Below are 17,368 nucleotides of genomic sequence, written 5' to 3'. Positions count from 1 at the left end.
TTTACCACATAAAACCCATCCAAGGATCACATAATACAAAGCGGTGAAATCAATTAATTAAATACAAAGCCTATATAATCATGGCATACAGTTCAATGATGTGACCTCCTCAAGTAGTTCACCAGTATTACATGTAGATAAACTTAAGGTTCATTCTTAATTCTTTATTTAACTATATTTTGCTTGCCCCCAAACAGTATTTACTTGTCTGCCATCCCGTAATAGAACAGGAGGAAGGTCAATACGCAATTTAAAAAAAAGGAATTCAAGATGCATCCTTTAGAAACTGTTGCCTGGCAACAGTTTCTTGCCTATAGGATGCTGGTCTCCTTGGTGAGTGATGTGTGAACTATGATGTCATATTCAGAGTGCTGCACTTGCATAATGATTCCAAAGAAACAGAGTCAATTTCTATCTTTTGAGCAGACAGTATGTCCACACCTACCGAGGTCCTCCTCAGCTGATCCATAGATATTTGCAAACTGTTTACAAGTAAATACCTGAAACAGCTGAATTATTGGTCTTTATCTTTAGTTTGGAGTGTTCATAGCTTGCAAAACTAATATACTAGCATTTCTATTTTCCTCTGGATATTTTCAAGATCTAAAGAACTTTTAGAAGATGCTGTCACACTGTGACAAAGCACAATATTGTGGTTTTCATGTCGTCCTGCAAATTCGGCTACCACTATACTGTCAAGGTAAGTAAATGTGTAATTAAGGTGAGTAGATCTACTCTTCCCTATATATACCGACCCTAAAATTGTAGCGGTAATCGAAACTGAGGAGGCAATCCTTTTGCCAGTTGATTTTACAACCACGATACTGCCAAATGCATGAGTTTTCACAACACTCTGCTAATGTCCTTCGGCAAAGAACCAACTGATGCCCTTAAGAAAGACACCCGAGTGTAACTATAAGCGTACTCTTGATTTAGGAATTAATAACAGTCTTTAAATCATGATGATGAATGATGAATCCATTATATGCCACGTAATCAAAAATAAAGTATTGTGTGTGGATTATTCTGTGATGTGGCATTATGTTACTTACTTTGGGCCTGGTTTCCGAAGGATTGCTGGACCTCTTTTATTAAAGTCCTAAAACAGACTTGAGCCAAGATGGGAATGGTTTAGGCAGTATCCTTGCTGGTTTAAACAGCTTGAAGCCTACCCTGCTTGATTTGCAAAGTTTTTTCAGTTTTTTCTGGCTTCAGTCAGGCTGCCCATCATTTATTGCTTAAGACTGTCTAGAAGAAATAATTCGTTTTATTGTTTCACTATTTACTACTGTCTTAAAACAAGCAGATTCCCCTGTACATCAGGCAATTTTTTCAAGAAAAAAAATTATATTCTAAAGGCACTTTACAAGGTATTCATTTGGGTTACCTCTTCGCGCATTTTATTTTTGTATTTTGAAACAAACCAACGCAGTTGCATTTTCTGTAGGGGGGTTTAAGGTAAAGATGCTGGTACTTACCTTCTGGCAGTGAAATGGTACCTCCTGCCGAAGCTGTGCAAATTGCCTACTTCAGAACGCTTCCAGCCTTATTCTACTATTGCCACAGGGAATGTTCCGGTGAGAGCGCAGCTTCCAAAAGGACCCATGTTTTTCTGATCCGGGTATTATGGTGAGATGCTTTCAAAGTGATGTCTCAATTGTCTTTGTGCCACACGCTCTGTTCGCCTGGTTCCATTCTGAAAAGAAAGACAGGATGATGAGAACATGGTCCCACTCCCTTTTTATACACCTCTGCTCCACCTCGGTTTGCGACAAGGAAAAAGAACAAACACCCCAAAACAACGAACGACAATCAAGGGACTGGGTAAGGAAAGCTGAGAATGGTACTTAGGACATGATGAAATATTGTGTTATTAGACCATAAATGTTTGGAAGAAACTATGATCAAGTAACCTACACTTTTCAGGAAACAGGCATCTCTTGTGAGCATTACGGCTGGAGTGGCTTCTTGACTTTCAGGGTACAAAAGTGTTTGTTGTTTGTCTCGTCATATTGTCAATCAAATCACTGAGAGCACAAAAAAAAAGGCAATCTCCAAAAAGACCACTTAAGAAATTAAAGCCAATCAGAAAGGACACACGCTGAAATTCTTGTCTCACTTTGGTTACAGGTGAGTTTTGTCACAATGGATAATTTCAGCAGGGACAAAGGAGGGTCCCAAGCATCAAGATGTGACTGGGTTCTGGAGATAAGTGCAAGTGTCCACCTTTCATCTGCGGGAACTTCTGGCTGCATTTTGTGGGTCGGGAATCTCTCTGAATCAATTCAGCTCGACGAGGAAGAAAGACTTTGAAAATGGAATATGATATATGGTTGTTAAAAGACAGGCTGAAGAGGGGTTAAATTGAGTTTGGCAGAGGGGAGAAACCCTGACAATGGGGTATGACATATTTGTGGTTAAAATGCAGAAGACGTTATTTAGAGTTTGGCAGTGAAATCTCCCAAACTGAAAATGGAATAAGATATTGTTGTGGTTAAAAGACTGAAGGGGGTACACATAGTCTGGCAGATGAGGGACCTCTACCAATATTTGGCAGATGTCCTAATCCGGCCAAACTCTAAACAAGTCCCTGAGTTTCTGTTGACTTGACATCATCAAATTGTCTTTTAGAGAGCAGATATTATGTCTTATACACCAATTATGTGTTCAGCCTTTACCTAGGCGCCTTTACATTGTCAAAAATGTCATAGGCATTCTATGACTTTAGTCATCCACAGTGGCTTTACATTGTCCAACCTTCAACACTCTTAACACTAACCTAACCCTCGTCATGCACTTTACTGTGGCATCTTGTGCTTGGTGTGCGTGTGCTACTGCTTGTCCGTGTAGCTCTAGTCTCTGTGGAAGGTGGTGGTGCTTGAGTGTTCCCTGTGGATAGTGTTGGCTTTGGGCATTGAAGGCAGCGGCTGAGTAGTAAACTACTCCATTGAGAGCGGAGGCCATGATTTAGATGGATTTAGGGTGGTTGTTCAAAGATGGGCCAAATGAGTGATGACAAGGTGATTGTAGGCTTTACTTTAGCACAAAAACACTTTGAGATTCAGGCGGACCAGTATTGTGCTTGTAACATTTGTTTAGACTGCGAGGCTTACACAGAAGGGGTACCCAAATCAGCCCCCAAGAGCTGTTAAAGCCTTGGCATGCCGAGAATTTTATCTAAAGCTTGGGCAACATCTATTACAATGCAGGCATTACTTCATAGTGCCTTTGCAAAGCAGTCAGTACCACAACTGTGACGTTACCACGATTTCCATTACAACGCAAGTCATTACAACGACTTGCTTTAAGGAATGCACTGTTGGACTGGTAGTGGATTTTAAGTCCAACACTTTCCCTACAGATACACTGACTGTAGTTGGATTAGTAATATAAACTATTCCAAAGTCCAGGGCTTCCTTAAAGCAAGTCGTTGTAATGACTTGCATTGTAATGGATCTTGTGGTAACAACGCAGTCATAGTACTGACTGCGTTGTTAAGCTACGCGTGGTTTTGGCATGAATGGTAACAAATGCTATTCCTCAAGACTACTTGAAGCATTGGAGGTAGATGTGCACAAGCCAGTGTTGTCACTAATGTCCTGGTGGCAAAGGAATTGTCAAGGGCTTGTGACTGACATAGACTGATGTGGAATGTGCAAACACATGAGGAAAGTGTGAGATTTAATTTGACTCAGTTTAAAATTGTTCACTGTATTTATTATACTCCTGCCATTTTGCACAGGGTGAATGGAACTAGATCAGACGCATGTCCTAGGTACAGAGAGGTGGAGGTTGAATTCTTACACATAGGGGCCCATCACGAAGGCGGGCAGACTTTGTCTGCCCGCCACCGTATCTGGAAATGGAACCACCTGCCACTGTCATGGCGGTCCCACAAATGGCATTAGGATGCTCCCACCTGACTGGGGGGGCGCATCCTGCATTTGAAACATTGCCGCAGGCGGTGCTGTAAGCAGCACCCGCCGCAATGTGTAAAATGCATGTTGTGCATTTGAATGCACAACGTGACAGGCACAGCATAGTGCCTGCCACCTTGTGCATGCAAATGCAGGGGGGTACCGACCGCCAAAGATATTATCAGGATATGGAATAACATCTTGGCCTACTGCAAAACGTCTTTTTACCACCCGAAATTACAACTCTGGGATAACCCTGGCCTCCCGGGAATATTTAACGATGGAACGGCCTATAGATGGTCAACCCATGGTATTAATACTCTGGGGGACCTATACGGGGCACAAGGGTTTTTAGATTTTCACACCCTACAAATTCTTTACAATTTGACGGAAAACATGAGGTTTAAATATATACAAGTACATGATTTTCTAATGAGAAAGAAACAGTTATTTAACATCTCAGACTCTGATATTTGGAATTGTCTATACTCTACCAAAAACAAATCAGTGATAAGCGAGGCATATAAACATTTTTGTGCTGTTAAAATTGATGACTGTCTACAACTAGCTCAAAAATGGAGCAGTAACACTGGTTTAAATATAACGTCTAAGCAAATCAGATGCTCTTTAGCTAACATCAATAATGCTGTACGCTCATCTAGTTTAAGATTACAGCAGTTCCGCACAGTTTGTATGTTATACTATACACCGGAAAAGATCTCAAAGTGGTCTCCCAACAACACTCAAGGGGATCGCACTAAATGCCCCAAGTGCCTTGCTTGCGCAGCAGATCTAGAACATATGTTGTTTTCTTGCCCAATGTTAAAGGACTTTTGGGGGAACTAACTAAAATCTTAAAAATCTAAAAGATATTTTTGCCTACGCTTACCTCATCAACTGTGTTACTTGATCTATATCCTACCACTCTATCTCAACCCGCTCTGATAACAATCCTTATGTCCTGTGCCAAACTCACATTGGCTAGAGCTTGGATCTGTCCCAAGCCTCCCAATATCTGGGAATGGTGGTCATTAGTCATTGAAATTCGCTCTATGGAATTTGGGTTAGCCAATCTTAGAGGAACTCGCTCACGAAAAAAATTCGAAAAGATATGGGGCGATTTTATCGACGGCCCCGGGTTTGCTTAAACGTTCAAAATGTTTAAATGTCTGTATCATAGCTGCACCGACATACTTTTTTTTCCCCTTTTTTTTTTTTTTTTCTTTTCTTTTCTTTTTCTCTGAAATGTGTTCCAAATGGAAAACCGAAATCAGTTTTTGTGAAGATCGTGCTATATATACTTTGTATTTCATTTTATGAATCTTGTTATGTCTCTCCCATCAGCTTGCAAATAAAAAAGAATTAAAAAAAAAAAAAAAAAAAAAGCAAATGCAGGGGGGTACCACAGGTACCCCCATGTGCACTCCCCACCCCCATGAACACCCTGGGGACCCACAACGGGCCCCCAAAGACAAAACCGCATGCCTTTCCATAGCGGAGTCTCTGCCATTTAAAGGCATTTCACCGCCATGATGATAATATTGATGCACCGCTTCCATATTCCTGGGCCTTTTCGCCCGGGAGGCAATCAGGCGGATTGCCTACCAGTGGGAAACCGGCGTACGGTCTTCCCGTCTGCTGTGGTTCCCCCGACATCGTAATGTGGCGGTGGAAAAGTTATGTGGGCTGTAGATTTTGGCAGGCGGATCGCCACCGACATACGGGCAGTGGCGATCCACCCGCTATCATAATGACCCCATAGTATGGTCCTGTGGGATATTATGCTATGTGACTGGGCAACAGTGGTTAGTAGACAAAATGTAGTGGCTGGACGAATAATACAATGTAGTGTTAGACACTATACTAGGATTGTTGATGAATCTCGTAGAGGAAAACTACTAAGCATCTGGAAAATGTCCATACATTGGCCAAGTCCCAGAGATCCACGTCTTGAAATGTGGCATAATGATCTCACTGAATGGTGTGTACCGGAAGAGAGTCACTTACTGCATACTGGGACTGATATAAAACTGAGGGGCATATTATCAAGACAGGCAATACAATTATTGCCGTTTTAGTGGAAGAAAACTGCAGCTAAAATGGCGATAATGGGTTTGATAATATGCTCTATGAAATTCCAATTGAAGCCCATGTTAAATGTGAAGGACATCTAACATGGGCTTCAATTGGAATTCCATAGAGCATATTATCAAGCCCATTATCGCCGTTTTAGCGGCAGTTTTCTGCCGCTAAAACGACGATAATTCTATTGCCTGTCTTGATAATATGCCCCCTGAATGATTTTCTGGAAATATGGTGTGAAACGTCTTGTGAGTTATTGTACTCACCAGATACATTTTCACTTTGAATGGACACCCAAACATGGCATGAGTACTGATGGTCACATTACACTGTGTATATTGTAAGCTTCAAAAATCCACATCATGGTTTGGACAAAATATACCAACAAGTGTTCTAATTCTAACATGCAGCTATGCCTATTGTTGTTTGTGTCCTTGAAAATGAGATTGTAAGAAAATATATTTTTTGTCATGGGCCACTGCCAACTTCAATAAATAATCACAGCTCTTGTCAGAGTGAACCCTCAAAGTCACTAAATTGACCTGAGATCAACCCGTGGCACCTTTAGGCGTAAGTTAGGGCAATGTGTACAGTATTTGTGTAGTACCAAAACACCAATAAAGTCAAAACACCAAGCAAAAAAATGGCCCTAGCCATTCAGTCCATACTCCAGAAATTACAGATGGTTCCACTATCGAACAACAACATTTCCTCCTAAAAGTTCCAAATTATTTTCCAAAATATGATTCCACCATCAAACACCATTTCCTATGAAAAGGTATTTATTTTTTTCTCAAGAAGGTGATCAAATCGAAATCCAGAATTGAGATCACTAATACATACTATCCATATCTTGGAAAATTAATCTTAAATTCCTACGACTGTGCCTCAGGTTCTTTGATATAGGGAATATAATAAAAAATGGGTGCAGGTTGGGATTAAATGCAGCCTGACTCTTTTCCCTATACCCAAAGAATCATTAGTATATGTCATTTGTGTAGGTCCAGCCTTTCTTGGCAAGTGAAAGAAATTCCTCAAATCATGCTTTCGTGAATTTATCACGAGGACCTGCCTAAATGCCACACTGCTTGGCTTTCGAAGAACTGACAACAGTCTAACTGCCAGAGTTGTCAAATTCATGTTTAAAGTCCTCACAATGCCAAAGCAGTATGCCAACCGTTCTGAGGTCAATGCTGACTTACCTTAAGAGACAGTTGCATCTGCTATATTGCAATTTTGCATAAGAGTTTGATCAGCTTTTACAACTGCGTGGTGCATTCACCAAAGCTTTCAAGATACGATTGCACAGAGGACACCCTATGCCCTTCATGACACAACTTATTTGAGTGCCTTTTTAGGGCCAGTGCTCTCCCATATCAAGAGGCAGTAAGATGTAAGTGCAATTTGGTGTTTCCCGTAAGGGAAGAAAAGTTTTTCTAAGTTTTCCAAATTCATTCTGGTGCCCAAGCAACACAGCTGTGCACTACTAAGACCCTCAGAACCTCATATAAGGGTATCTTGAGACTCTCATGATATCTGGCACAGGTCAACCGCAAAGTCCAGTCCAAGTCCAGTGGGCACTTTCAGTAAAAGGCCTCTTAAGATTATTGTGCCCATGGGACTACCAAGGAGGCCAGCCAACTGACCCTTAGAGTCCATTTCCTTGTCCTGGGTACAACTGTCTTTGTCCTGTGTAGAAATGTGGAGCAGGTCCAATTCTTGAGGTCGTTTCTCAAGTACCAGACATCGTTTTCAGTCCTCATCTGTTGTTCGACAGGTCCAAATAGTGTTCTGAGGAAGGCTGGATTAGGGTCCAGTTTTGTAGGACTCACCAGCATTTGGGCAGGAGAGACTTCTTGGCAGATATTGACCAATGGGGTAAATTTTGCCTGGGCCAACCCTACCCCCCTTTTCACTAGTTCCTGCTGCCTTACTGCAAACTTTCACAATATGTTCCGACTCTCAAAATCCAAGACTTGAAAACCCTTATCCCCTTGTGCAAAGCCAGGGTGTTTAGGGTGAACAACAGGCCCCTCTTCTGTGGTCACTCAAAACGAGTTCTGGGTTCTGGTGCAACTTTCCTCCCACTTGGTTTGGTGACTGGGGGACAAAAGCTAAGGCCTTTCCAGAGGTTACCTAACATTTACATGTAAAAGGAAAAGCCTATTTAAGGAATCGCAAATTGTGATTCCTTAAATGCAATGTGAGAGGTCCAGAAAAAGTGTCATTTGGCCTTAGGGAATAGCAAATTACCACCAACTTCAAGTTGGTGGTAATTTGCGATTTGTTTGAAAAATGATTTTTTTTGCATTTTTCAAAGTGCCCTGTGGCACACATGTACATTTCAGGGGTGCAACAGGGTGTCCTTTTGACACCCTGGCACCCTTGAAATTGCATTCTCAATTTGCGATTCTCTAATTGAGAATTGCAAATTGAGAATGTCTTCCCTTTCATTCCTATGGGCCTCTAGGCCCATAGGAATGAATGGGGAGGTATTCCTTAATTGCGAATTGCAATTTGCGAATCGCAATTAAGGAATATGTAGGATGCAGAAAATTATTTGCAAATCCTACATACATAGCATTTTGCGATTCTCAAATAGCGATTCTCTAAAAATCGGTATTTGAGAATCGCAAAACCTAGGTTTCATACATATGGCCCTACATCTTAATGACCTTTCTCAAGTGAGCTGGGTCAGTTCATGTCTGGCAAGATTCCAGCAAAACTGGAACCTCTATTTTGATGACTAAAACCTCAAAGTGAGAAAATCTCAAAGGAGACCACTCATCGATTCAGTTTTTTACATGTTGGGTCTACTGGTTGTTCCAGTAACTCCAATGCAGTATTTATTTATAAGACCAAAGGCTGTTTTTTGCAAGAATCCTGCTTAAAGTAAATACTCAGGGGCCGATTCACAGAACTAATCTGAGACAAAATCCTAAACGTACTACTTTTGGTATTCATAGAAGGCATTTAGTACTAGTAAAGTTAGGACTCCTAACTTTAATACTATTAAACTGAGACAAAATCCTAACTTTATGACTTTCGGTATTCACAATAGCAATTTAGTAGTAGTAAAGTTAGGATTCCTAACTTTACTACTACTAAATGCCTTCTGTGAATACCAAAAGTAGTACGTTTCTGATTTTGTCTCAGATTACTTTTGTGAATCGGGCCTCTAGATCTTTGAAACTGATTCCACTAATTCTTGATCTGTTTCCCCTAGTTACAGGGACTCCTAATACACCTGTTGATATTAGTTGACAGGTCTCCAAGACTGTTACTGTGTTTTCTGGTCAACTGATATTTTCTCAGACAGGCAACAAATCCCTTTGTTCTAGGACCGACTGCATCCTGCAGCCACTGAAAAATGGGCAGATTATCCTGGCAATACCTTGATCTTCTTCAAACCCGGAGGACAGCCAGACAGTGACACCACCTGCCTTGAATCAGGGAAACAAGCTGAGGAAAGGTATAGTTTCCCAGCTTTCCACGGCAGGCAGATGCAAAGATTTACTCAGCAATGCTTCGATTTTTCATTCTTTTTCAGGCTAGGCCTCGGGGGTTGGCGGCATGCGGGAAGGAGGTGGGGGTGTGGTCGCAGGGTATGGCCGCTGGCATAGATTATTCATTCTTGGTATTTTCTAAGTGGGTTCTGAAGAAAAGTAGACTATGAATTAGTTCACAATGTTTACTAGCCTCACAGTCATTGGCAGGCACTCCTGGCACAGTCCTCTCTGGTTCTCACACTTGCAGTTCCCACTTTCCTAGCAGTATTATGTCACCCAAATTGAGATTTGGTATTAGGTAATTGGAGTTTCGTAACATTGTGGAAAATCTGTAAAGGCTGAAAAGCATTCTTTCCTGATAAAATGCTTCACTCCTTCCTCCACTGCACTCTTCTGGCTGAAAAGCCATCACACGTGAGAGTAAAGGATTTTTCTAACACTTGGCCTTTGGTCCGCAAGGGTAACTGTGGACTAAGGTCCAGATTTACTGAAGGATTGGGTTGCTCTTGCAAGGTAACTAAATGGCAATGTAATCTTAAATCAGCTTTACCAAGCAATGCAAGGCCACCTTTCATGGCCCTGTGTGGCTTGGTGAAACCAGAGTAACGCAAGGCAGTGCAAATTGCTGCTTTGTGTCACTCTGCCCTCGGAAGGCATCGAATGGGTGGAGCGTGGGTGTTCCCTCGCAGTCATCCATGCCTTTTTGGCACATCCTCAGATTTCCCCAAGAGAGCCAAACCTGGGAATGTATCAAAACTGTATGGCTTTCCCATAGAATATCTTTATTTTTCCTTGTTCGTTCTGCAGCAATACCTAGATGGAGGAAAATACCTCTAAAAAATTGTTTATTTTCAGGAAGCTGTCCTTTTCTGCACAAAAACAATCCTGCCTGCATTGTAGACATCCTTGCAGTATAGTGCAAGGGTGCCTGTGTTGGAGCTAGGCAGCACATACTGCACTATGGCAGGGAGAAAGGAGGAATGCACCATATCTTGGTAGATAGGGCACATTCCTCTATTCCATTCCTCCAGCTGTGGCAAATAATGATAAATCCACCTCTAAAAGTCTTGTTTTTTATGTGAACAATTTTATTGATTCTAAACACAGCACGCCTTGCTCTCGCCAAACCAACACATTGGCTACAAAACCTTCCCAATAGGCCCCCTCCCGAAATAGACCCCCTGTTGCCACATCTAACTTAATTATTATTGCACTAATCAGCCCTGTCCCTACAGCCTGCAGTTGGCCCGCCATTTGCCCCAGGCTATCTTATACCTGTGGGGGCATCCACATGCATTATATATTGTGTCCTCTAGCTTTGCGCACCAGTCCAGACTCTTCTTCAAGGCCCACAGAGGGGGTATGGTGGAAGACCCTGGAAGACCTCCAGAGTTTGACTATGTATTTTTTGGCCAACAGCGTTCCCATCTCCACCAGAGTCCCATTCCCTCTGGGACCTCCCATGTCTTCAAGGATGCCCGGTAATGCAAGCCTACGGTTCATCTCAATTTCCTGTTCCACCTCTCAGAACAATATGGAGAGGACCCACTAGTGCTGCATAACCAGGCAGGCCCATACCACATGATAAAAGCCCCATCTTGGCTCCAAGCATCATAAGCATGTGGATGATGGGCATATACAACCCCTCCAGAGGTGATACGTTGTGTGCTATGGCTGGTGTATGTATTTAAACTGGACAAGGCAGAGCCATGCCAAAATTGCCAAGGTGCGAGGGGCCATGCAGGCGTTTATCCAATCCATCTCATTGATTGGACCCAATCGGATACTTCCTTGCCAGTTTCTGGTAATTCCTAGAATGTCTCTTGCAACCTTCTACCATTTGTGAAATAGCCTTGGTAGGTGAGCATATGAGCATTCTTTGCTTATGTAAATTCATTTTTTATGCCCCCGGAGTTTACAGTTACTGCAATAATTTCCACCTGAGTTGCAAGAGGAAAATGTATGATTTATCATAATTCTTAGCTAAATTCTGTTTTCAGTAGTAGTGATTCTGAAATTGGTATATAGGTTCCAAATAAAAATTAGATGTTGTAATCCAGCTGACAGACTGCCGGTGAACAATGCCTAAGAAATGATTTCCCAGGTAATAGTGACAAGTATTCTTACCGTCTAGACACATAATCGGACTCCAGTGTAACTCCAATATCATGTAACAGAAATACTGTGTCAAAAATATTGTTTAGAAAAATATCGATTTCCTATCCTTATAATGGTAAGTATAACAATTTGAAAAAAATATAGTTTCGAATTAATATTGTCAAAAAACATATAAAAATATTGTTTCTTAATATTTATATTGTTTACAGTAGTAAATCTTAAATATACTGATATTTATCATTAAAATAAATCTCACTAACATTTAATACTAAATATAAATATATACTCATATAAACACATACATATATATGTTCATATAAATACACACATATATAATTAATACAATTATAAAATTATAAATATATATTTTACATTATATTAATTGTTTTCTTAAATTTGTATATATATTCATATTTATATAAAAAGCACATACCCTCCCTCTCTCTCTCTCTCTCTCCCTCTCTCTCTCTCTCTCTCTCTATCTCTCTCTCTCTCTCACTCTCTCTCTATATATATATATATATATATATATATATATATTCACTGAAAAAACCCATAGGTTATAGACCATATATAGTTAGGAATTAGCATTTACAAAACCTTGAAAATTCACTGAAAAAACCATAGGTTATAGACCATATATAGTTAGGAATTAGCATTTAGAAAACCTTATTTTACTCACACAAAACCATTGAAATTCCATATATAGTTAGTTGCACTAACTATATATCGCGCACCCGCAATCCACTGCTGATGATGTCACATATTACATCATTCATGACATGGTCAGTGACATCACTGATGACATCACTGATGACATCTCAAATGACATCACTGATGACATCTCACTTGACATCAATGATCACATCACTGATGATATCATTCATGTGATAATACAATGCATCTCCTCACACTCTAATATAACCTCCGTTACACCCAGTGTTAAATAGAGAGTATCATTTTTGAAACCATTGACACACCAATACTAGTTACTACATACGCACTCACTGATTCCTATGTCTACACACACATTCACTCATACAATCATTCATACATACAATCACTCATCTTTACAACACTATCATATGCACTCATACACCTATACAGACACTCACACTCTGCCACTCATCCATGGAGTTACTCACACACCTAGTCAGTCCTGAAAAGAATCAATCACACTTCCATTTTCTCATCTATACAGTTAAACACAGAACACCTTACATTTTTGAAACATATACTAACACATAGTTACTCTCTTATAGAATCACTGATACAAGTACACATTGATCTGCACATTCACACACCTCCCAGCCAGCCATACACACACTCAGTCTCCCATACAAATACTTGTGCAACCAATCAATAACCCATATAGCTACTTATATAGCTACTGATCAACACATGCAGCAGCTTGCACAACAACAGACATACTGATGCACACTTTCAGACAGTTTAGTCACTAACCCGTGCATTCAGTAAGACGCATTTAATCACTCACTCATACAGTCAATCACGCACCTACTAAAACCTTCATTCAGACACTTATACATCCACTCATTCTTCAATATGTAAAACATATTTAAACTTTACAGAAACACATAATCACTGGATGTTGTCATCAGTGATGTCATCAGTGATGTCACTGACCATGTCATGAATGATGTAATATGTGACATCATCAGCAGTGGATTGCGGGTGCGCGATATATAGTTAGTGCAACTAACTATATATGGAATTTCAATGGTTTTGTGTGAGTAAAATAAGGTTTTCTAAATGCTAATTCCTAACTATATATGGTCTATAACCTATGGTTTTTTCAGTGAATTTTCAAGGTTTGGTAAATGCTAATTCCTAACTATATATGGTCTATAACCTATGGTTTTTTCAGTGAATTTCATTGGTTTTTTAACAGCTAATATCTGTAGCTGTAAAATGTATTCTTCTTTAAATCCCAAAATATATTTTATATGTTTATTAATAAAAAATTTTTTAATATTTTTTTTTCTTCGTTCCCGCTTCGCGAATCGGGAAGCTTCCCGTTAGCTGACCTTGATGCCGCGAAATAGACCGCGAGCCGGTAAACGTTTCTTTACCGCAACTGCCGCGTTAGAAAACAACATCGTGACGCCTCCCGTCCGCATGACGTTTCGCGTTGTCGCGTGATACGTCATATGACGTGCTACGTTAGCGAACTGGTACGCTTACCGAGTCGCAAAGCACAGGTTTCTGGAAGCAAACCGGGAGGCCCTGCAAAGCGCTTAACGTAAACACAGCAGGTCATGTGACTTGGTAATAACACTTTTCATTGGTTCATTTCACTTTTGGTTTCCTAATGATGTAAGACTGGGTCATATAATCTAAAATGAACACTTTTCATTGGTTGAGAACTATTGTTTTTCCCAAATGATGAAAATCCCTCCTTCTTTCCTCACTCTGACTTTCATCATTGTGAGAGAAAGACCCTTTGTTACCAGTGAGCAATGGCTTCTTTAGTAGCTTCAGCTGGTGCTTCCCCACCACCTCCACCACATCCAAGGAAGAGTGGACCACCTGCTCAAGTTATAATTCAGCAAGAAGAGGAAGAAGAGGAACAGGACGACGAGCATGAAGAGAGGCACTTTTTGCCTGAGGAGCCCAGGACGTCTCACCGGAAAGAAAACTTCATTTGGCAATTTTTTTAAATTCCCAAAGGTCAGAAAAAAGTAAATGCAAGATACGTAACTTGCCTTATATGTCAAGATAGACTGTCCAGAGGGACCGACAAAAAATACAGTTTCGGAAACTACACAATGCATCGCCATATGACTAGGTGGCATCCTAACAACTACAGTGCTGCACAGTTTCGTAACGACCTAGATAATCTCCCTATTATGGCCAGAAGATCTGTTGTACCGGAAGTAACGGGACCAGAGGGCAGGGAGATGGTGCCAAATATTCAAACGAGATTTCATTAAGTAAAACACGTCTGCGTACATTGCAATGGATTCATTTGCTACGGAGAAAGAAGCATCACTCTGATCAACAGAGCTATTGACTATCATATGCAAGTTTGTACGAAACGCCCCAAATAATAAATACTTTTTTTTTGTTTTGTTGCTCCTGTTGAGCCCTTTACAATGAATCATTTTCATTGCCCCCTGCAAGAAAAACCCCAAAAAATATAAAACTGTTCAGAAAAATTCAAAAAAAGTAAAAAAATGTTCCGAAAAATAATAAAAAAAATATAAAACAACAAAAACAATAAAAAAAAAAGTTCTTTTCAGAACTACCTCCCCGTTATTAAAAAATTGGTACAATATTTGGAACTGTGCCAACCTCTATTTCTCGTAGTTCGCTTCCCAGTTCGCTCGCCGGTACGCGAACCGGAAGTGAACCAAAAATATTTTTTTTAAAAAAGAACAGTAAGTATAAGGGAAGGAAACAGACACTTATGTTAAAAGAAAGACAGCTATAGGGGAGTAAACTAGAGATACTATTACCCGTAATCCACTGCTGATGATGTCACATATTACATCATTCATGACATGCTCAGTGACATCATCAGCAGAGGATTGCGGGTTTTTTGGCAACGTGCCTTATCCACGGTTTAATAACGCTGCCTTTTGCTTTATATAAGTTTTCAAATTGTATGAAATATATACCAATAGGTCGTTATGAACCTTTAGGTAGTGCTTTTCTTCATGAGGTCTGGTCGCTTCCATACATATACAGATGTTTCAAAGATGATCAAGAAGTTTATCTGAATGGAGAGGAATGCACTGAGACGCCAGATCATTCACTAATGTGTAGGCACATACAGTTACACGGTTCATGCAACAAACACCGACCAAATATGGCTTGCGTGTTGCAAGGCACGCCAGTTCCTGCTATCATCCCCACGTTCAAGTTGTTGGAAAATGGTAGTTATTTGATGCTCAATAATGAAGATTGTTCTGGGTTAATTAAAAGTATTCCTTTTATCGTAACAGTAAGTGAACGGGTTATTTGCTGCAGAAATGTTCTATTTCCTCCCACACATGAACATAGGGAGTTTTCAATCTGGCCACAAATACCAACCTTGGGAGCAGATTTCAACGGCATGGCAAGAATAAGAGCTCTTTTGTCTCAGAGAGAGGTGGCCTTGAGTTCGGCCCGTGAAACGTTCGTGCTTCACATAGCGAACACCCGTACAGAGGTGCAGACCCTTTTCAATACAGATTCGCCTTTCCATTTCAGCAAGATGGTTCGGACTATCTTTAACGCGTCCTCCACAAAGGGCCTGGCGCACTTTTTTAAAGTTGTTACCAGTGGTCTCGTGACTTCATTTGAGAAAATCTTTGGAGTCATCCCTGCTTTCTTTCATTCTATTTTTTTCCACTGTGCTTCGTGGATTCCCATTTTTACTTGCATTACCAGCGGACGCTCTTGTGCTTTTTTACATTTTTAAATATGGATGTCCCTCCTGTGCAAGCTCCCGCCCTGCAGCTGCTGACACTGTTCCGCAATCGCATGCTAGAATATTATGGCACAATGCCGTTGGCGATATTAAGCACGGCATAAAGATTATCTTTTCGATTCTCCTACTTCACCTGTGTCCAGCCTGTATTTCACTGCCTGACCTGTGATTTCGATTGGGCCATTGATTTGTGTCTCTGCGGACCGGTTTCTCCTGACGTCGACTTTAATCAGCTGATGACTCCTATCATTACTCACGAGTTGGTTTGTCCTGGCGAAAGGATTATGGCTGTGGCATTGATGCATGGACTAATTGGTCCCTGGAATTTACTGGCGGCAACACAGTCTTTCTTGGAACAGAGCTTTCTTGAAAACCCACCGAGCTGTCCTCTGATGGTGATAGAGGATCCGGTGCTGGGAGAGCACGTATGTTCTTTTCCGCTTTTAAATTGGATGGCTGAACTCTTTTCGGATGAAGACGGTGACTTCCTATTGGAGGCTGTTGCAGCTTATTTTGCATACACAGTTATGTCATAGACCTTTTTCATGTTTGATATGCTGAGTACTAGCATTTCATTGACAATTCATTGACTTATTTGTCAAGTTTTTATTATTTAGCTTGCCTATTGGCTTAAGACTCGATAAAGTACTTGGCTGTTTTATTTTTCTTTAGCATTAAATTTTCCTAGTTTTTAAAGTTTTACCTTGCGGACCGTCCACATATAAAGTTGCAATCTGCTCTCATGAGATGGCACTTCTATTATCTTATTCAGTTCGTTTCCGGATCATGGGGAGGTGTCATCTAGGTCCTGGATATCTTTACACCGTGTTAAGTTAGCATGGGCTCATTACCGGTTTAAACGCCATTTTTCCTTTTTTGCAACTTCTGCACACGACACTTAGTTGTTGCTTTAGCTTTCAACCTAGTAGTTCATCGTGGTTTACATGAGAATAATATGTTATTGCTCTACTATCTGCTTTGCTTGTTAAACTATATCTGTACAGCGAGTGCTGAAGTTTCAAGAACAACACGATACAGAATTGTTATGAGGTCTGATCTCCACGACTTCATACTCATAACATAAGTGCAGCTTCTGCCAATTCTGGGCATGAGGCGGGTTTTATATTGCTTTGCCGAACACACATACACAACAGTTGATGCGGTTCACATGAAGAGAGAGCTGGTGTATGCTGATGTGATTCCTTCAAATCTAAGACACTAAAGTATGGGCACGCCCTAAACCAACACAAACAGACCTTCTTAGCAAATAATATAATATGTGTATTAGGGAGGGTGAGATATAAGCA

The sequence above is a fragment of the Lissotriton helveticus genome, chromosome 8 (assembly GCF_964261635.1).
Source record: "Lissotriton helveticus chromosome 8, aLisHel1.1, whole genome shotgun sequence".
Taxonomy (NCBI): Eukaryota; Metazoa; Chordata; class Amphibia; order Caudata; family Salamandridae; genus Lissotriton; species Lissotriton helveticus.
This window is presented reverse-complemented; position numbering follows the sequence as displayed.